The sequence below is a fragment of the Triturus cristatus genome, chromosome 10 (assembly GCF_964204655.1).
Source record: "Triturus cristatus chromosome 10, aTriCri1.1, whole genome shotgun sequence".
Taxonomy (NCBI): domain Eukaryota; kingdom Metazoa; phylum Chordata; class Amphibia; order Caudata; family Salamandridae; genus Triturus; species Triturus cristatus.
In genome coordinates this window covers 1,222,696,859-1,222,718,560 of record NC_140593.1, presented here as the reverse complement: position 1 = coordinate 1,222,718,560, position 21,702 = coordinate 1,222,696,859, and the positions used below count along the sequence as shown (strand labels likewise).

The 21,702-nt window shown below is 54.6% G+C and overlaps 1 protein-coding gene across 2 annotated transcripts in view; it reads right to left on the bottom strand.

Moving 5' to 3' along the window:
• L1CAM (L1 cell adhesion molecule) overlaps positions 1–16,541 on the bottom strand; it is a 729,162-nt gene extending 712,621 nt beyond the window's left edge. For both annotated transcript variants that reach the window (XM_085629771.1, XM_085629773.1), the window contains exon 1: positions 16,459–16,541. The gene's annotated coding sequence lies outside the window, so the exon portion shown is untranslated. The remainder of the gene's footprint in view (positions 1–16,458) is intronic.
• Between the last annotated feature and the right edge of the window lie 5,161 nt (positions 16,542–21,702).

The following is a 21,702-nucleotide window of genomic DNA, read 5'->3' as shown; positions in this document are numbered from 1 at the left end:
TCATACCATCTCTTCATGTCTTCCTGGCTGGCCTCGAGGTTCGCCTTGGCCATCTCCCTGAAGCGCCGGGTCTGATTGCGTAGGGCCAGGAGGTATTTGAAGACGTCTGGAGGGGTCTTTAGGGGGGCCAACTCCCAACCTTCCCTGACTAGGCTGAGGGGCCCTCGCACAGGGTGCCCGTACAGGAGTTCGAAAGGGCTAAAGCCAAGGGACTTCTGGGGAACTTCTCGGTAGGCGAAGAGGAGGCACGGGAGTAGTACATCCCACTGGCGACGGAGGGGCTCTTCCAATCCCCCAATCATCCCCTTGAGAGTGCGGTTGAAACGCTCCACTAGTCCGTTCCCTTGGGGGTGATATGGGGTCGTGAATCTGTAGGTGACCCCGCATTGTTGCCAGAGGGACTTCATGTATTTGGAGATGAAGTTCGTGCCTCGGTCGCTGACGACTTCTCGGGGAAAGCCCACCCGGGAGAAGATCCCCATTAGGGCCCGGCCAACCACCGGAGCTGTCACAGTTCGTAGGGGCACCGCCTCGGGGTAGCGGGTGGCGTGGTCCACCAGTACCAGGATGAACCTGTGTCCTTGTGCCGTGCGGGGGTCCAGGGGCCCCACAATGTCTATTCCTACCCTCTCGAACGGGGTGGTGACCACAGGGAAGGGTTGCAGAGGGGCTTTCAGCTTACGGCCACTCTTCCCGCTGGCTTGGCACGTGGGGCAGGACCGGCAGTGGTTCAGGACGTCGTTCCTCATTTTCGGCCAGAAAAAGTGGGTCACTAGGCGACTGTAAGTTTTGTCCTGGCCCAGGTGTCCAGCCAGGGGGACATCGTGGGCCAGGTTGAGCAGGAAGTCTCTGAAGCGGAGAGGTACCACCAGCACTCGACCGGCCCCTAGCTCTGCGATTCTTTGTTCGCTGTATAGCAGGTCGTTATCCCAGTAGACCCAGTGAGATCCGGTGGAGTCCCCTGCGCTCTGGGCGCTGGCTTGTTGGCGGAGTCCCTCGAGGGAGGGGCAGGTCTTTTGTTCCTGGCGGAACTGTTCCTGGGTGGGCCCCCCTTCTTGACGCCACTGAGCCAGGCCGGGAAAGTCCGGGGGTTGCGCGTCTCCTTCGGTCGTCGGTTCCGTGGGGTTGGCCTCGTCGTTGTCTCCTACTAGGGCGACCGGGGGTGGAGGTGCTGGCCATTCTGGTTCTTCTGATCGGGGGACGGCCCGGGCGGCCATGGACTGGGTGGTTATGCAGGCCCAGTCCGGGAGGCCCAGCATCCCCAGGTGCTCTCTTCTCTCGACGGTGGCCCACGGGGAACTCTCGAGGTCATTCCCCAGGAGGCAGTCCACGGGGGCATCATCCCGGACCGTCACCTTCAACAGGCCGGAGACCCCTCCCCATTCGAATGGGACGCAGGCCATTTGACACAGACTTTCAGAATTGTCGGCTGAGCGGACGGGGCAGAGAATGTTCGGCAGGATCTGCTCGGGCTTCACCAGGTGACAGCGGACGGCCGTCACACTGGCGCCTGTGTCACGTAAGGCCTCGGCCCGCTGTCCATTAATGGTCACCCACTGACCGTATTTCCTGGTGTTAGCGGGTAGGGGAGCCCGCGGGACCATGTCTTTTCCCCCTAGGCACGCCAGGACCATGGCGGCCGGCTCCCACTCTTGCTGGGCCGGCTCATACTCTTCCTGTTCCTCTGATAATCGCTCTTCCCCCAGGGCGGCGGCAGCTACCTGGCGGGGCTTGGGTGTTTGGTTCTGCGGGCAGCTCGGGTCATTGGCGTAGTGGCCGACTCGCTGGCATCGGTGGCACGTGACGTTGGCTCGGAACCCAGGACGCATCGGGGGGTTGCCCCGGCCGGCCGGAGGCGGGGTGCTGGCCACGGGTGTTGCCGGTAGGGCGTCTCTCCCTCGCCCCTGGCCTCCTCCTCCTCCCCGAGGACGGTGCTGGCCTTGGTTGCTTCGGTTTTGTTCGTGTGGCCCTCTCCGGCCCACCCGGGTGCTTTCCCATCGGTCAGCTTCGGCGGCGAGCTGCCGGGGGTCAGTCAATTTACTGTCGAGGAGGTGCTACCTGAGCTCGACGAAACAGTTGTTCGACAGGTGTTCCCATACCATAAGGTTAAAGAGTTGTTCGTAGGTCATGACATGGCTCCCCTTGATCCAACCCTCGAAGGCTCGGCTGAAATAGTTAACGTACTCCACCCAAGTTGTACCCGGGATCCGGGTGCAATCTCTGAACCTCTGGCGGTACATCTCGGGTGTGAGGCCGTAGCGGGTGAGGAGGGCAGCCTTCATGTGGTCGTAGGACGACATCTGGTGATCTGGGAGCTGCAATAGGGCATCGCGACCTTCGTTGACGAACCTCCCCCATAGTCCGGCTCCCAAATCACTCCGGTCAATCCGGTGGGAGGTCATGGCGATCTCGTAGGCTTTGAACCACTGTTGTATGTCGTCTTCTCGGACATACTCTCGGACAACATCCTTGGGGATGTGGACTTTTTTCTCGGTTGGCCCCGGGGTGTGCGGTCGCTCAGGCACCCCCGGCTCTTTATTCTGTCTCCGAAGTTCTATTTCCGCCAATTTGCGCTCGTGTTCGAGTGTTATTCTTTTTTCCTCAAGCTCTCTCTGTCTCTGCTTTTCTTCTCGTTCTTCTCGGAGCCGCATATGCTCTAAATTTAGTTTCTGCTCGGCTAGCTTGAGTTCACCGTCCATCTTGAGTCGTGCCATTTCCAACTCGTGTAATCTGGTTCTTTCTCTTTCTTGGATCTCCTCCTGCGAGAGGCCCGTTCCCCGCTCCTCGGGAGCCGTGGCGTTCCCCTCTGGTGCGACACTGTTTTGGTCGGAGGATCCGGCGATCCCAGTTTCTGTCCACGACTCAAGGGCGTGCTTTAAATCATCTTTGGTACTCAGGCCGGTGGTAGCAATGCCTAGTTCCATGCAGAATTGTTTAAGTTCGCGGTGGCTATATTCTTCCAACTTATCCATTTGGAATTTTTCAGTGGAACCGCTATCTTTGGCTGACATCGTGGTTTTGTCGTGGGGTGAGCTACTCTCTGTACGATTACGCGTTGATTCGGATCGCGCCGCTGGCCACCAATGTTAGACGGACCGGGAGGGTCGGCCGAGGTCAGGGGGAGAGGTCTCCGGGGAGAGCCGTCTCCAGCGATCGTACAGACAAATAACTTCCCCCCCACAGACAGATGCCACACAAGGATAAGATTTAGCGTTCTTTATATGCACTTCTTAAGGTACGATGAAATGGTACAAGGAGGTCTGGACTCAGGGGTCCCCTCGATTTAAGTCTCTCAGGATAGGGAAAAGGGTAGCGGGACAGTCTGTTTACCAGTCTGGTAGTTCGGATGATATGATGATTAGCTCACAATCCTCGAGCTTGGTGGTTTAGCTGGTACGGGCCGCGGCAGCGCCAGCAGGTCCCGGTAGAGATGGTCGGTACACGGTCCGCGGCAGCGCCAGCAGGTCCCGGTGAAGATGGTCGATGTACGGTCCGCGGCAGCGCCAGCAGGTCCCGGTGAGGATGGTCGTTACAACGGGCCGCGGCAGCGCCAGCAGGTCCCGACGAGGATGGATGTTGCAGAAGGCTGCGGCAGCGCCAGCAGGCAGGACGATAGTTCGCAAGATAGGGCTACGGCAGCGCCAGTAGTCCGTCAAGGCTGAGTTCTCTCGGTGTCTCTCGACTCCAGGATACAACTGCCTTCCTGCTCCGGAGCTGCCCCAGTTATAGGGCAGGCGCCCTTTGATGTCCGGACCCTCGCACTTGGAGGTCGGAGGGCCCGGGATGAAGGTGTCCAGACACCCAGCAGGGGGTGGAGCCAGTGCCTGGGGGAGCTGGAGGCGATCGGCACCTGGCGGGGGAGAGCCCTTGACGCTTCGTTCTCCCATTGACCTGCCAAGTGGTCCGCTCACCTCCTGGGTGGATGGTGGTGCCGGGATGTCGGGGCCGACCAGGCCCAGGGTTAGGGTCGGGTGGAGGCCACGCGGCCTCGTGGTGCAGGGCCCAAGATGGCGGCTTGACCCGGCCGGAGGAGCCGGTGGGGGCTGGGGCCCGTGATACATGGAGGTCCGAGGGCAGGAGTTCCGTCGGGAGATGGGGTGCGGGTGCTTTTCGTGGGTCACGCCTGGCGAGCCGGGGCTTGGGCCCTGTCATGCGGGGAGGGAGCGAGCCCCTCGTGGGGCCTGTCCAACAAGCAGACATGCCCATCGCTGGATCAGCCATAGGGGACAGAGGAGCAGACACGCCCATCACTGGATCAGCCATAGGGGACATAGGAGCAGACACGCCCATCACTGGATCAGCCATAGGGGACAGAGGAGCAGATACGCCCATCACTGGAGCAGCCATAGGGGACAGAGGAGAAGACACGCCCATGACCGGATCAGCCATAGGGGACAGAGGAGCAGACACGCCCATCACTGGATCAGCCATAGGGGACAGAGGAGCAGATACGCCCATCACTGGATCAGCCATAGTGGACAGAGGAGCAGATACGCCCATCACTGGAGCAGCCATAGGGGACAGAGGAGCAGACACGCCCATCACCGGATCAGCCATAGGGGACAGAGGAGCAGACACGCCCATCACTGGATCAGCCATAGGGGACAGAGGAGCAGACATGCCCATCACCGGATCAGCCATAGGGGACAGAGGAGCAGACACGCCCATCACTGGATCAGCCATAGGGGACAGAGGAGCAGATACGCCCATCACTGGAGCAGCCATGGGGGACAGAGGAGCAGACACGCCCATCACCGGATCAGCCATAGGAGACAGAGGAGCAGACATGCCCATCACTGGATCAGCCATAGGGGACAGAGGAGCAGATACGCCCATCACTGGAGCAGCCATAGGGGACAGAGGAGCAGACACGCCCATCACCGGATCAGCCATAGGAGACAGAGGAGCAGACATGCCCATCACTGGATCAGCCATAGGGGACAGAAGAGCAGGCACGCCCATCACTGGATCAGCCATAGGGTACAGAGGAGCAGGCCCGGCAGCCATCAAAAGCTCATCACCATCAGAAGCCATTTGACAGATGAAAACAAGACTGCGATAAAACTTGCTAATACTTCTGCAAACCAAATTGACCGCAACCCACGGCCTATCACAGCGCTGACCTTGTGATCCAACATCAACTGTGACAAAGCGTCACACATCAATAAGACAACTTAAACAGCGACTAAAAAACTCAAAATTAAAGTGGAGTAATGAGGCTACCGCCTCGGTATCCAAAAACTCACCACTGTCAGAAGGCATCTGACAGACGAAAACAAGACACAGACCCGGCTGGAGGGGCCAGGGGTATCGAGCTGTCAGGGTTGGAGGCAGCCCCAGGAAGCTAGGCCTGTAACCCATTTTCCTAGACGCACATACAGAAATTGCTGCTTCTGTGCGGTGCGCCAATTACCGCTCCACAACCTTAAGAATGATATAATAATTTAAAAAGCACACTTTGGGGCATCTTGGCACTGAATAAAAGATGTTTATTGATATCCGACTCAACGAGACTCATGCCCTCGACCTCAGGCGGATAAGAGTGAGTGGACAGGTCGAGATTTGAACCTGTGGCCGTGACGTCGACCACTGATGTCTGCATTGGATGCGTGAGTCGCTGAGCGCCAGACCCGACGCACTCCAGAAGGTTCCGTGCGTTTCTCTTCAGTCAGAAGCGGTTATGAAAGCTGCAGCGCGCCAGACAATATCTCTGGAAGATGATGACGTAACCACGGGAAACCAGCACCCTTTCAGCCATGCCCTGGAGAAGAGCGCCCCGAATCCTGAATCAAATAGGAGCGCTTCAACGCCTCGTCAGAGGTATGAGGCGCTATGTGAATGCAGCAAATCAATGCTAAGTAAATTATATCAAATTAATTGTTTGCATATTTAAAAAAAACGGCAATTAGGTGGAGAACTTCCAAACTGTTTAAGCTGCTACTCCCACCTTCCAGGTCAGATTGCCTCGATCCATGTAGGGCTGGTGCGTAAAGCCCGCCCACATAGGCTCGCCCCGAGTCCAGCCTTGGCCCCCCCTTCCATGGCACACTGAGAGCAGGGAGAGGGACACAGCCAGAAGAGACACACCACGTTCAGGAGCCTAAGCGCCATAGAGGTGGCGCAGGCGAGAGGCACACTGCAGCGCCCCAGGCGCACTGGTGCCAAGTCACCAGGCTCTGGTGCCAAAGGAGAGTGCATTGCAGGAAGAGACACACCCTTACAGGGCACATTGTCACCAGGGAGAGGGATACAAGCAGAAACAGAGACACACCACGTCCAGCAGCCCTGGCGCCAAAGAGGTGGCACAGACGGTAGGCGCTCTCTGCGCCCCAGGCGCACTGCTGGCAAGCCACGAGGCTCTGGCCAAGTCGAGCACACTGCAGGAAGAGACACACCCGCTCCTGGGTGTCTCTCTGCGTCTTAATCTTCCACGCAACAGTGCGCATCTCGACCTGCCAGAGAGGACTCATCTGGGGTCTTTGCCCTGATCTGATGCCCTGTGCCAGGTGCCAGTCTTCAGCAGTCAGACATGGCTTGTTTCAGGATCCCACTCACTGACCTAACGTCAGAGGGAGGGGTGCTCTCTGCCCCTTCTCTCTCCACAGTGCGGCGGCTGTGGGAGACATAGCGAGAGGCGCTCATAGGGCCTTCTTACAGCACGGGGAAAAGGAGGCTGCTGAGAGACACAGAGATGGACACTCACTGGAACTTCCTGTCCCCAGAAAGAGGTGACCACAGAGAGACACAAGGATACACACTCACTGGAACTTCCTGTCCCCAGAAAGAGGTAACCACTGAGGGACACAAACTGGCACTTCCTGTCCCAAGAGAGAGGGGACCATTGAGAGACACAAGGATAGACAGTCACTGGTACTTTCTGTCCACGGAGAGAGGGAACCACTGAGACAGAAGTATAGACAGTCACTGGTACTTCCTGTCCCTAAAGAGGTGAAACCGCTGTGAGACACAAGGAAAGACACTCACTGGTACTTTCTATCCTCAGAGAGAGGTATCCGCTGAGAGGCACAGTGAACGACAATCACTGGTACTTCCTGTCCTCAGAGAGAGGCAACCCCTGAGAAACTCATGGATAATCACTGACAGGTACTGTCTGCCTCCAGAGAGAGGCAACTGCAGAGAGACACATGGAGAGACACTGACTCGTACTTCCTGTACACAGAGAGAGGGAACCACTGAAAGACAGAAGTATAGACAGTCACTGGTACTTCCTGTCCCTGGAGAGAGGAAACCGCTGAGACACAGAGCGATCAACACCCACTGGCACTTCCTGTCCCCAGAAAGAGGTAACCACTGAGAGACTCATGTACAGACACTCACAGGTACTTCCTATCCTCAGAGAAAAGTATCAGCTGAGAGACACATGGATAGACACTGAAAGGGACTTCCTGTCCAAAGACAAAGGTAACCAATGAGAGACACATGAATAGACACTCGAAGGGACTTCCTGTCTCCAGAAAGAGGTAACCAATGAGAGACACATGGATAGACACTGAAAGGGACTTCCTGTCCCAAGAGAAAGGTAACCAATGAGAGATACATGAATAGACACTCAAACGGACTTCCTGTCTCCAGAAAGAGGTAACCAATGAGAGACACATGGATAGACACCGAAAGGGACTTCCTGTCCCAAGAGAAAGGTAACCAATGAGAGACACATGAATAGACACTCAAAGGGACTTCCTGTCTCCAGAAAGAGGTAACCAATGAGAGACACATGGATAGACACTGAAAGGGACTTCCTGTCCCAAGAGAAAGGTAACCAATGAGAGACACATGAATAGACACTCAAAGGGACTTCCTGTCCCCAGAGAGAGGTAACCAATGAGAGACACATGGATAGACACTGAAAGGGACTTCCTGTCCCAAGAGAAAGGTAACCAATGAGAGACACATGAATAGACACTCAAAGGGACTTCCTGTCCCCAGAGAGAGGTAACCACTGAGAGACAGAAGTATAGACACCCACTGGTACATCCTGTCCCCAGAGAGAGGTAACCACTGAGAGACTCATGGATTGACACTCACTGATACTTCCTGTCCTCAGAAAGAGGCAACCCAAGAGAAACTCATGGACAATCACTCACAGGTACTTCATGCCTGCAGAGAGAGGTAACTGCTCTGAGACACAAGGATAGACACTCCCTGGTACGTCCTGTCTCCAGAGACAGATAAAAGCTGAGAGACTCATGGGTTGACCCTCACTAGTACTTTCTGTACCCAAAGAGAAGTAACCGATGAGAGACACAGAGTTTGAGACTCACTGGTAACTCCTGTCTCCAGAGAGAGGAAACCAATGAGAGCCCTTCTTGTTGTGCTGTCCCAGTAGGAGCCTGCCCTGGGTGCGACCTCCGTTCCACCAGACACAGGAGCCCAGGCCAGTGAGGTACAATTCTACCCGGGTGTGACCGCTGCTCCACCGGACACAGGATCCAAGGCCAGTGAGGTAGAAGCCTACCCGGGTGTGACCGCTGCTCCACCGGACACAGGAGCCCAGGCCAGTGAGGTAGAATTCTACCCGGGTGTGACCGCTGCTCCACCGGGCACAGGATCCAAGGCCAGTGAGGTAGAAGCCTACCCAGCTGTGACCGATGCTCCACCAGACAGTGGAGCCCAGGCCAGTGAGGTAGAAGTCTGCCCGGGTGTGACACCTGCTCCACCGGACACTGGTGCCCAGGCTGGTGAGGGAGAAGTCTGCCCTGGGTGTGACCGCTGCTCCACAGGACACTGAAGCTTAGGCTGGTGAGGGAGAAGTCTGCCCAGGTGTGACCTCTGTTCCACCAGACACAGGAGCCCAGGCCAGTGAGGTAGAATTCTACCCGGGTGTGACCGCTGCTCCACCGGACACAGGTTCCAAGGCCAGTGAGGTAGAAGCCTACCCAGCTGTGACCGATGCTCCACCAGACAGTGGAGCCCAGGCCAGTGAGGTAGAAGTCTGCCCGGGTGTGACACCTGCTCCACCGGACACTGGTGCCCAGGCTGGTGAGGGAGAAGTCTGCCCTGGGTGTGACCGCTGCTCCACAGGACACTGAAGCTTAGGCTGGTGAGGGAGAAGTCTGCCCAGGTGTGACCTCTGTTCCACCAGACACAGGAGCCCAGGCCAGTGAGGTAGAATTCTGCCTTGGGTGTGACTGCTGCTCCACCGGACACTGGAGCCCAGGCCAGTGAGGTAGAATTCTACCCGGGTGTGACCGCTGCTCCACCGGACACAGGAGCCCAGGCCAGTGAGGTAGAAGTCTGCCCGGGTGTGACCACTGCTCCACCGGACAAGCCCAGGCCAGTGAAGTAGAAGTCTGCCCGGGTGTGACACCTGCTCTACCGGACACTGGTGCCCAGGCTGGTGAGGGAGAAGTCTGCCCTGGGTGTGACCGCTGCTTCACAGGACACTGGAGCTCAGGCCAGTGAGGTAGAAGTCTGCCCTGGGTGTGACCGCTGCTCCACTGGACACTGGAGCCCAGTCAAGTGAGGTAGAAGTCTGCCCGGGTGTGACCACTGCTCCACAGGACACTGGAGCCCAGGCTGGTGAGGGAGAAGTCTGCCCTGGGTGTGGCCTGTGTTCCACCAGACACTGGAGCCCAGGCTGGTGAGGTGGAAGTCTGTGTGGGGTGTGACCACTGTTCCACTGGACACTGGAGCCCAAGCTGGTGAGGTGGAAGTCTAACCAGGTGTGTCCGCTGCTCCACAGGACAATGGAGCCCAGGCTGGTGAGGGAGAAGTCTGCCCTGGGTGTGACCTGTGTTCCACCAGACACTGGTGCCCAGGCAGGTGAGGTGGAAGTCTGCCCTGGGTGTGACATCTGTTCCACTGGACACTGGAGCCCAAGCTGGCAAGTGAGAAGTCTAACCAGGTGTGTCTGCTGCTCCACAAGATACTGGAGCCCAGGCTGGTGAGGGAGAAGTCTGCCCTGGGTGTGACCGCTGCTCCATCGGACACTGGAGCCCAGGCAGGTGAGGTGGAAGTCTGCCCTGGGTGTGACCTCTGTTCCACTGGACACTGGAGCCCAACCTGGTGAGGGAGATGTCTAATCAGGTGTGACCGCTGCTCCACAGGACACTGGAGCCCAGGCTGGCGAGGAAGAAGTCTGCCCTGGGCGTGACCGCTGCTCCACAGGACACTGGAGCTCAGGCTGGTGAGGGAGAAGTCTGCCCAGGTGTGACCTCTGTTCCACCAGACACAGGAGCCCAGGCCAGTGAGGTAGAAGTCTGCCCTGGGTGAGACTTCTGTTCCACTGGACCCTGGAACCCAGACTGACGAGGGAGAATTCTGCCTGGGGTGTGACCGCTGCTCCACTGGACACTGGACTCCAGGCTGCAGCCACCTTCCCATTGTGGCATGAGCACCTCTTTCTCCAGGGAGGGAGGCCAGAGCCCTAGAGTGTAATACTGCTGGATATCCCTGTGGTGTCAGCATGTTGTGCTCCTGTGAGCTAGAAAGCTACATTTACGCCTTGTGCAGGGTTGGGTAATAGTGCCCTCGGGGGGGGGGGGGGGGGGGGGGGAGACATCCGACTTTTATTACTGTACTGTATTTGTCCAGTATTGCTGTGCAGCCCCAACAGTAGCACCGTCTGGTTTAGAGTCTGAGAAGTCTCCACTGGACCAACCTGTATAGTTATTGCTAGTGTTATATAGCACTACCCATACTCGTTGGGTCTCGAAACACTTTACAGATGCGGACTCGATAAGCAAGCAAAAGAATTAAGCACATAAGAGAGTGGAGAAAACAGCAGAGTTCACGCACAGCTTTTTATCTACAATTGCTTCATTATTGAATTACAAAACAATACATAAATAAAGTACAACAACAATTTAAGTCTGAGTTTATTAAATACAACTTAAATCTACATAAATTACCTTCCTTATACATATATACTTTCAATATACTTATGTATCTTTATATTTATTACTTTACTCCTAATTCAGCATCTACAATGCACGATCCTATATCCCACTCTATACTTCTCTCAATATGTCCTCTAGCTCCCCTCTCTGCCTCATCCCAAATCCCACACCACTACTATGATTCACAAAACAACCCTTTCCAGGCTCTTCCCTCCTCTACCCCTCCTTGAATCTTCTCCTTCCTCTTTTACTACCCAGATCTCCTAAACAAGCCTTCCTAACCCCTTCCTTCTGGCTCTTCCCCCTCCCCCTCCCCTTCACTCATCCCAACCCTCCTCCTACTGCGATGAGCTTTAAAAACACTCTCTAGACCCTTCCCTCTTCTATCCCTCCACTACCTTATTCAATCCAAATAGCAAACTCATGTAATCACCATTGAAATCCATTTCGTACCTCCCTATGCTAATTCACCACTAATCCTTTTTGGATTCCGGAGAAGTGCTTTGACACCTCGTCATATAAATACAATTACAAATTCCATTGCAAGAATGACGTCATGCGCTCCCATCAATGGAAACAGTCAGTGGTCCAGAAAATGGCGTCGAACAGAGGAATGTTTACTTATCTCTTAGCCTCGGTCTGCGCCCTCCTGCATGGAACTGACCCCCCCCCCCTCCCCAGCCCCCCAGGGCTCGCGCCCACAGCTCCTGGCAGGAGCCAGAGTGCCTCGAAGCCACTCCTCTGTTCCACCCTCCCTGTTGTAAAGGGAGAGTGCTTATTCTGCTCAATATGCCGTTATACTGATGGAGAGAAGTTGTATTTGTTGTCAGTAATGGCTGAAAGCTGTTTTCCTTTTGTCCATTGTACGTATTTGTGAAGCCGAGGTGCTCTTGGTGACGTGTATACTATCACCAAGGGTTGTCATGTACGAATGGAGTGTGTGCTCGATTATTACAACGTTTGGAAAATGTTACTGAAAAGAGAAACACAAGCCTCCTCCTCCCCAAACCCTCCTTTCGGATACTCGAACCCCTTGCCTCGTCAATGGCCGAGGATCACACGAAGCTTCTAGAAGGATCACAGCTGGCCCTGCCCTGTTAATAGAGAGAGAGAGGGCCCCAGAGGCAGGGGGTGTGGTCACCCACGAGCTGATGTAGGGGCAGTGTGGGGCTGGGACTGTCTGGGGCGGTGAATAAGAACAGAGTTGGGCTGTGCCCAAGGAGTGCAAGACTGCAGCTGCAAGACAGATGTGGTGTAGAGTACTGTGCAGATGTGGTGCAGTGGACAGATGTAGTCCAGTGTACTGCGCAGGTCTGGTGCAGTGGACAGATGTAGTGCAGTGTACTGCGCAGGTCTGGTACAGTGGACAGCTGTAGGTCAGTGCACCGTGTAGGTCTATTGCAGTGGACAAATGTAGTGAAGTTTATAGTGTACGACTGGTGCAGGGGACAGATGTAGTCCAGTGTACTGCGCAGGTTTGGTTCAGTGGACAGCTGTAGGTCAGTGCACTGTGTAGGTCTGTTGCAGTGGACAAATGTAGTGCAGTTTACTGTGTAGGTCTGTTGCAGTGGACAGATGTAGTTCAGTGTACTATGCAGGTCTGGTGCAGGGGACAGATGTAGTGCATTGTACTGCGCAGGTCTGGTGCAGTGGGCAGATGTAGTGCAGTTTACAGTGTAGGACTGGTGCAGGTGACAGATGTAGTCCAGTGTACTGTGCAGGTCTGGTACAGGGGACAGATGTAGTGCAGTGTACTGCGCAGGTCTTGTGCAGTGGACAGATGTAGTGCAGTTTACAGTGTAGGACTGGTGCAGGGAACAGATGTAGTCCAGTGTACTGCGCAGGTTTGATACTGTGGACAGCTGTAGGTCAGTGCACTGCTTAGGTCTGTTGCAGTGGACAAATGTAGTGCAGTTTACTGTGTAGGTCTGTTGCAGTGGACAGATGTAATCCAGTGTACTGTGCAGGTCTGGTGCAGTGGACAGAAGTAGTCCAGTCTACTGTGTAGGGCTGGTGCAGTCGACAGATGTGGTGCAGTATACTGTGCAGGTCTGGTGCAGTGGACAGATGTAGTGCAGTCTACTGTGTAGGTCTGGTGCAGTGGACAGATGTGGTGCAGTGTACTGCACAGGTCTGGTGCAGTGGACAGAAGTAGTTTTGTCTACTGTGTAGGTCTGGTGCAGTGGACAGATGCAGTGCCGACTACTGTGTAGGTCTGGTGCAGTGGACAGATGTGGTGCAGTGTACTGTGCAGGACTGGTGCAGTGGACAGATGTAGTGCAGTGTGCTGTGCAGGTCCGGTGCAGTGTGTCCAACAAGAAAAACGAGCTTACGACCATACCATTCAACTGTCAATCATGTCATTTAACTGACCTCTCAGTGAACATTAGGTTTTATATAAGAACCCTCACTCACCAGCCTAGCTTCATCTTCCGGTTCCAACCTACTATGCCGAGTGCATCTTAGGTGTGCTACGACACCTCATGACAGCGGAGCTGGTTTGTTTTCGTTATGTTGTGAATTTATGAGTGACTGTAGTAGGTAGGATGGCAGGCGGACGATTTTGATGAAAGTGTGACAATAGGCCCCTCCTCCCCCGGGTCCATGTGGCCCTAATATAGCAATAGAAATACTATAAGAAGTTGGGCAAAAAGCATAAGTTATGAAAAAACCACCCCATGCACGCATGCCTTAGTGAGGATGCGTTCACTAGATAGGGTTTAGTCCCTAGCACCTTGGTCCTGAAGAAAGCCTCTGTGACTCTATCAGCACGCGTTACTGGCTGAAACATGTCGACCTTACAACAGAATGTGACAGACCAGAGGCCACTCAATTTCACACTGCAAATCCACGGCCGTTTTTAACCCTATCCAAGAAATCCACTATTAAAATGTATCCCTCAAGGGCAGATATCCTGAAGGGGGTTTTAAAACTCACTCATAAATTCACCACTTCACAAAGAAGAAACCAGCTCGGCTGTAATGAGGCGTCGTAGCACCCGTGAGATGCACTCGGCATCGTAGTCGCCCGCTGATGAAGCATGCCTCAGCTAGGCTGGTGAGTGAGGGTTCTTTTAAAAAACCAAATGGATTTCTCTGAGACTTCAGTAAAATGACATGAATGACAGATGAATGGCATGGCCGCAAGCGCGTGCTTTAAATATGGGAAGAAGGATGGGCGTCCCTGACTCTTCTCTCTCTCTTCTGTCCAGGTGTCTGGTCCAGTGGCCAGGGATAGGCCGGCGGAGCGGCTAGGGTCCATGGAGTGCAGTGGCCAGGGATAGGCCGGCGGAGCGGCTAGGGTCGATGTAGTGCAGTGGCCAGGGATAGGCCGGTGGAGCGGCTAGGGTCCATGGAGTGCAGTGGCCAGGGATAGGCCGGCGGAGCGGCTAGGGTCGATGTAGTGCAGTGGCCAGGGATAGGCTGGTGGAGCGGCTAGGGTCGATGTAGTGCAGTGGCCAGGGATAGGCCGGCGGAGTGGCTAGGGTTGATGTAGTGCAGTGGCCAGGGATAGGCCTGCGGAGCGGCTAGGGTCGATGTAGTGCAGTGGCCAGGGATAGGCCGGTGGAGCGGCTAGGGTCGATGTAGTGCAGTGGCCAGGGATAGGCCGGTGGAGTGGCTAGGGTGGATGCAGTGCAGTAGCCAAGAACTAGTGTAATGTAGTAACAAATGCTGCTGTAGGGCAGTGGCCAGGGTAGGTCCAGTGCATTGGCCACGGATTACTTAATACAGTGTCCAGGGAAGGTGTAGCACAGTGCCCAGGGAGGTTGCATTTCAGTGCCCAGGAAGAGTGTAGTACAGTGCCTAGTGGTGGGGGAACTTCAGTGCCTAGGGAGGGGGTAGTGCAGTGCCAGGGGGGGGAGTACAGTGCCCAGGCAGAGTTTAGCATAGTGCCCAGGGAGGGGTAGTACAGTACCTAGGGAGGGGGTAGTGTAGTGCCCAGGGAGGAGTACTACAGTGCCTGGGGAGGGTGTAGTGTACTGCCCAGGGAGGTGTAGTACACTGTCTAGGGAGGGTGTAGTGTGGTGCCCAGGGAGGTGTAGTACATTGTCTAGGGAGGGTGCAGTGTGGTGCCCAGGGAGGTGTAGTACATTGTCTAGGGAGGGTGTAGTGTGGTGCCTAGGGAGGGCGTAGTGTAGTGCCCAGGGAGGTGTAGTACATTGTCTAGGGAGGGGGTAGCACAGTGCCTAGGGAGGGGGTAGTGTAGTGCCCAGGGAGGTGTAGTACATTGTCTAGGGAGGGTGTAGTGTGGTGCCCAGGGAGGTGTAGTACATTGTCTAGGGAGGGTGTAGTGTGGTGCCTAGGGAGGGCGTAGTGTAGTGCCCAGGGAGGTGTAGTACATTGTCTAGGGAGGGTGTAGTGTGGTGCCTAGGAAGGGGGTAGTGTAGTGCCCAGGGAGGTGTAGTACATTGTCTAGGGAGGGGGTAGTGTGCTGCCTAGGGAGGGGGTAGTGTAGTGCCCAGGGGGGTGTAGTACATTGTCTAGGGAGGGGGTAGAGTGGTGCCTAGGGAGGGGGTAGTGTAGTGCCCAGGGAGGTGTAGTACATTGTCTAGGGAGGGTGTAGTGTGGTGCCCAGGGGGGCGTAGTAAATTGTCTAGGGAGGGTGTAGTGTGGTGCCTAGGGAGGGGGAAGTGTGGTGCCCAGGGAGGTGTAGTACATTGTCTAGGGAGGGTGTAGTGTGGTGCCTAGGGGGGGCGTAGTGTAGTGCCCAGGGAGGTGTAGTACATTGTCTAGGGAGGGTGTAGTGTGGTGCCCAGGGGGGTGTAGTACATTGTCTAGGGAGGTTGTATTTTGGTGCCTAGGGAGGGGGTAGTGTAGTGCCCAGGGAGGTGTAGTGCATTGTCTAGGGAGGGGGTAGCACAGTGCCTAGGGAGGGGGTAGTGTAGTGCCCAGGGGGGTGTAGTACATTTTCTAGGGAGGGTGTAGTGTGGTGCCTAGGAAGGGGGTAGTGTAGTGCCCAGGGGGGTGTAGTGCATTTTCTAGGGAGGGTGTAGTGTGGTGCCTAGGGAGGGGGTAGTGTAGTGCCCAGGGAGGTGTAGTACATTGTCTAGGGAGGGGGTAGCACAGTGCCTAGGGAGGGGGTAGTGTAGTGCCCAGGGGGGTGTAGTACATTGTCTAGGGAGGGGGTAGCACAGTGCCTCTGAAGGATGTAGTACAGAGCACAGGGAGGGTTTAGTACAGTGCCCAAGAGAGGGTAGTACAGAGCACAGGAAGGGGTTAATACAGTGTCCAGGTGAATGCAGTGCAGTGGTCATGGCTGGGGTTGGCCAGAGGTTGCCTGTTCGGTGCTCAGGAGTGCAGTGCGGCCAGGTCGCTGCAGTGCCCAGGCCCGGTGTAACGCAGTGCCCGGGGCCGCCCTCTTGCAGTGCGCCCAGGGTCTCTCTCATGCGGATTGCCCATCCCCTCCTCTCGTGTTCACCCCCTTTCCCCGGTGCCCTCACCTACACACAGCCACAATCTGAGCCCGGTGCCTGCCGCCCGCAGCCGCCCGCAGCCGCCCGGCGACAGCAGCCCTTCCGGGGCCCCCTGCCAACGGGCCCCTGGAAGCCGGGCTCCGGGACAGAGGCAGCCTTGCCTGGATCAGCCCAGGGCCCACTCACCTGAGACGGGCAGTGATGGAGCGAGGGTCCGGCCGCCTTCCCGATGCTTCTGCCTGCAGGTCTGGGCTCAGCTGGCAGAGGAGGAGGGATGGGAGGAGCAGGGAAGAGGGCGGGGTGGGGGGAGGACCAGCGCTGCCGACCGTCTGGAGATGGATGGAGGGAACAGATACCGTGGGCAGAAGGCGCCTGTCACATCTCCTCCTGCCCCAGGCAGCCAGCTACACAGTCACCGGCCCGGAAATGCCAGTCTGCTGCTGCCATCCACCTGCGCCCGCCTGCCCCCTCCTCGGATCTCACTGCAGCACCACCGTCGCCCCTACCACCACACACCCAGACACCACGACTTCCCTTCCACTAACACCATATCCATACACCACACAAGCAGCACCCGTTGCACCCCAGCCCTTCACAACCTCTCGCATCCCACCTGCACAACACCATCTACCATTGCATCACCAGGTAACACAAACCACCATCACCATACAACGCAACACTTCACCACCTCTCACATTCAAACCACAGCACAACACCTCCACCCTGTACCATCACAGACCACCACCGTCATCCAACACCTCAGTCCATCAGAGTCTCTCACATCCACCCAGTTCATCACCATCTGCGATCGAATCACCAGGTACCACAAACCATCATTCAACTACAACGCAACACATCACCAACTCTCACATCCAAACGACAGCACAGCATCCCCAAACCCACAAATCACCCTGTACCACCATGCCAAAAACCACCATCGTCCTACACCTCAACACTTAACCATCTCTCACATCCAAATGACAGTACAACACCTCCAAACCCTCAAATCACCCAGCATCACCACACCACAGACCCCCACCATCATCCAACACCCCAGTCTATCACAACCTCTCGCATCCCAGCAACACAACACCATCTACGTTCGCATCACCAGCTACCACAAACCACCATCCCCCTACAACGGAACACTCTCATATCCAAATGACAGCACAACAACCCCCACCCTCAAATCACCCTGTACTACCCCACCACAGTCCGCCACCGTCACCCAACTCCTTAGCACTTCACCACCACTCAGATGCAAATGACAGCACCACACCCCCACCCTCAAATCACCCTGTACCAATACACCACAGACCGTCACCCAACACCTTAACACTTCACCACCACTCACATGCAAATGACAGCACAACACCCCCACCCTCAAATCACCCTGTACCACTACACCACAGACCGTCACCCAACACCTTAAGACTTCACCACCACTCACATACAAATGACAGCACAACACCCCCACCCTCAAATCACCCTGTACCACAACACCACAGACTGCCACTGCCACCCTGCACCTCAACCCTTCACCACCTCTCACATCCAAATGACAGCACAACACCCACTACCCTCAAATCACCCTGTACCACCACACCACAGACCACCACAGTCACCCGACACCTTAACACTTCACCACCTCTCACATCCAAATGACAGCACAACACCCCCACTCTCAAATCACCCTGTACTACACCACCACAGACCACCAGCCAACACCTTAACGCTTCACCACCACTCACATACAAATGATAGCATAACACCACCGACCTTACCACTGCATCGAAATATACCTCAACACCACAAGCAACCATCCAGACATATGGTCACTTGCCCTAATAACCTTTCACAGACAACACACCTTTATTCACCCCACCACCACACCCCAGACAGTACAAAATCACGAGCCCCTAAACCTCAAAATATCACCCTTCTCACATTCAATCACCAGTATAATATAATACAATCCACCTCCACATCCCTATATAGCACAATACCTCAAACTACCACCACCGGTCCCTCCTACTCCTCATTCTAGTGCCCTAATCATTTCTCACTACATCATACCACTATCCATTCCACCGCCTATCCCCTGACAGCACAACACTATCACTCATTGCTGGACTTCAGCTCATCCCTAACTCTCCACTAATAACCACCAGCTCATCGCCAGTCACCACAACGCCACCACCATTACACCTCAACCCACCATCAACTTTTCCATCCCACTGATACCAAAACACCACCCACCTTCGGATCACCAGATACCACAACACTGCAAACCACCACGAGCACCCACACCTGCACCTCAACCCCTCACAAACTCTCACATCTCACCAATGCTACAACGCCACCCAACCCCACATTCCAGATCACCACAAGCCGCCACCGCCACCCAACCCTCACCTCAGTATATCACCATCTCTCATATCCAACCAATATGACAACACTACCCACCCTACCACCATATCCCGAGATACCATAACCACTGCATGCCCTAGAGACCACGCCGCCTGCCATTCATCAAATCGATTACTTCTGCTGGAGTGGCTGGCAGGGAATGAGGGTGGAGGGGCGGGGGGAGGGGGAGTGCCTGGTGGTGGGCTGAAAATAAGAAATAAAAAGAATTCCAGTTACCACTTCCCCCAGCTGCGTCTTTCCTCTGCTTCTCTGGCAAGCCCAGGGACCAGGAAGCACCCAAGCACCCGAAAGCCAATCATAACTTTGCAATGCAGCATTGTGATTGGCTCCCCTAAGCCACTCGCAAAGCTTCAATGCAGTGTTGTGGATCGGCATTCAGGTGGGGACTGCGGGTATGGGCATGTTCCCCACCAGGCTGTGTAATGTAGCCTGGTGGGGAACATGAAAAGAACGCATGACTGCTTGGCCGGCCCAAGATAGCCGGCCAAGCAGTGATGCGCACTTGGAGTGTGCAAACCACTTCTCCCCTGTGCCCCTAGCCCCTCCTCACCCTAACCCAGCCCTGAACCTGTGAAAAATAAAATGATAATAACTACATTATTAGCATTGTATTTTTCCTGCTCTATGAGCAGTGGGGCGACGCTCCTCCACCTTAGTGGAGGAGACGCCCCTGCCTTTCTGTATGCCAACAACACTGTCCTCCTTTGTCGAACAGCTGGTGGCCTGCTGCCCAGGCTCAATCAGTCTTCCCTACACTTGAACAGGATGAGATAATTAGTTTTGGGAATGGTAGATGTAGTGGGGTTTTCACTTTTGGAAAAATGGTAAACATGGAGAGGGTTGAGAAGACTCAAGGCCAATGATAGGGACCTAGGTTGTTTTGGGGAGCCCTCCCACACTGCACCCAAGTGCACAATACAAAAGTCAATTCAATAAGTTTACATGGTAGCCATATTAGACGAGAGGGAGACTGCAGGCATTAAATGCCACATAAAATGATTCCTTCGATTCTTTGATCAGCACTAAGTCTGGGCAGTAAACTCGCTCCACTTGAGCGAGTTTTCTGCACTCCGAGTTACGCGGAAGTCACGGAGTTCCGAAAAACTCAGTGTAGCGGATGTTTTTGCCTTGCTCGAGTTCATCAATGTCAAGTTGGTGAGCGCGAGCAAGGAAAGTCCACATACCAACGTGATTTTTCCTCGTTCGTGATCGTCAACATCAAGTTGGCGAGTTTGAGCATGGAAAATCAACCTCCTGTCGAGATTTCTCAACGCGGGCGGTCAGATTTGTCATTGCGAGTGGTCACATATGCTCGCGACCTGCTCGCATTGAGAAACCATCTGTTTGCGCTGAGCAAGCTGCCGCTCAAGTAAAAATCTACTTGAGTGGCAGAAAGGAAATAGTGCCCGCTTGCGATGTACATGGTGCCGTGCGCGATGATTGCACAGTGCAGAGAAGCACCTGGCACTGAAAATCACTGCGAACGGCATTTATCTAACGCGGCAAAGGTTTTTTTGCACTTGCGGAACTCCACAAACTCCGCCCAGTCTTAATCAGCACCACAGTACTGGAAGTAACAGTGTGCATGACTGCAGAATCCCTTAGTGAGACCCAGAGCCTGGTTCTGAGGTCAGGAGAGGCAATCAAAGTGCACCCCTCATGTGAAGAGTGTCTACTGTCCTGTCAGTGTACTGAGGGAATCTATCAGTGGTGGCAGCATTCATTTCTAATGCAAAGGGAAGGACTTTCACTTGTCGCCTCAGAGAAGCAATGCCCAATGGCCTGCCCTCTTAAGGTTCTACTCGTTTCACAAGTGGGTCCTTCGCCCCATCCATGTGTGACATGGATGGAGAGCTTGTGCCTGGGCCCGGGCAGAATTTCAATCATGCCAGAGTAATCAGAGTAATTTTGGTAATTCCACATTACTCTTTGATGCAGAATTACCGATAATAATGCAATTACTCCTGCTCGTGTAATTAAGAGTAATTTGGTGGGAAAAAATCCCACCACGAGGGCACATTTAGAAAGGGCAAGCGGCCACTTGGTATTCATGTTCTGCTGCATTTAGAGCTATTTCTTAGTGCAAAAAGCATCTTGCATCCATTTTTGACAAACAAGTGCACTTTGTGTTAAGAAAATAGCACTAAATGCCAGGAGTATGTTGGGGAAAAACAATGGGTGGGGGAATAATTCCGCTCTGCCGGTGGAGTTTGCAGAGTTTTGCCCACTCAGCCTTCCGCTTGGCACCTGGAGTTTCATCAAAACTCTGCCAACTGCCGTGTGGAAGAGTCCTTTCCCAAATGTGGCTTGCCAGCGTTAATTTGGCGAGTGTGAGTGAGAATTTGCGTCCCTTAGTGCGATTATTCAGGAACTTGAATGCCTCCCGGAGACATTTCTCAGCAGGTATCAACCGTTCGTGTTGAGCGGTAGAAGTAAGCAGTGTCCTCTGGTGCACCGTGTGCTGCCATTTACACTGATTTTACAGCGCGGAACAAGCTCCCGGAGCAAAAAATCAGCACGAGCATCACAACGTGCCGAATTTCGCCCACTCGCAGAACTCCGCAGAATCTCTCAGAGTTTTGATGTAACTCCGTGGAATTCTGCGGAGTAAAACTCCTCGAGTTCCGCCCACGCCTAGGAAAAATCCTACTCCAAGAGTGCATGTATCGAGCATGAGCGGATGCTGGCACTCACCATTTGTATTCTGTTACATTTAGCACTATTTCTCAGCGCAAATTGTATTCTTGCGCCTGTTCTGGACATGAGGGGGCATTTTTGTGTATTAAAACAAAGCTAAATGCAAAATTCTTCTTGTTGTGCAATTATGAGTAATCTTGCATCAATTCAGTGTACACTGAATTAAGTGAGTTATGACAACCCCTACCCACAACTTGCATATGTGAGGAAGGGGGAATTCAAAGCCTAGCTATGCAAGAGAGAGAGGGTGTGTGTGTATGCGTGTGTGCGCATGTGCGTTTGTGTGTGTCTGTGTGTGTACAG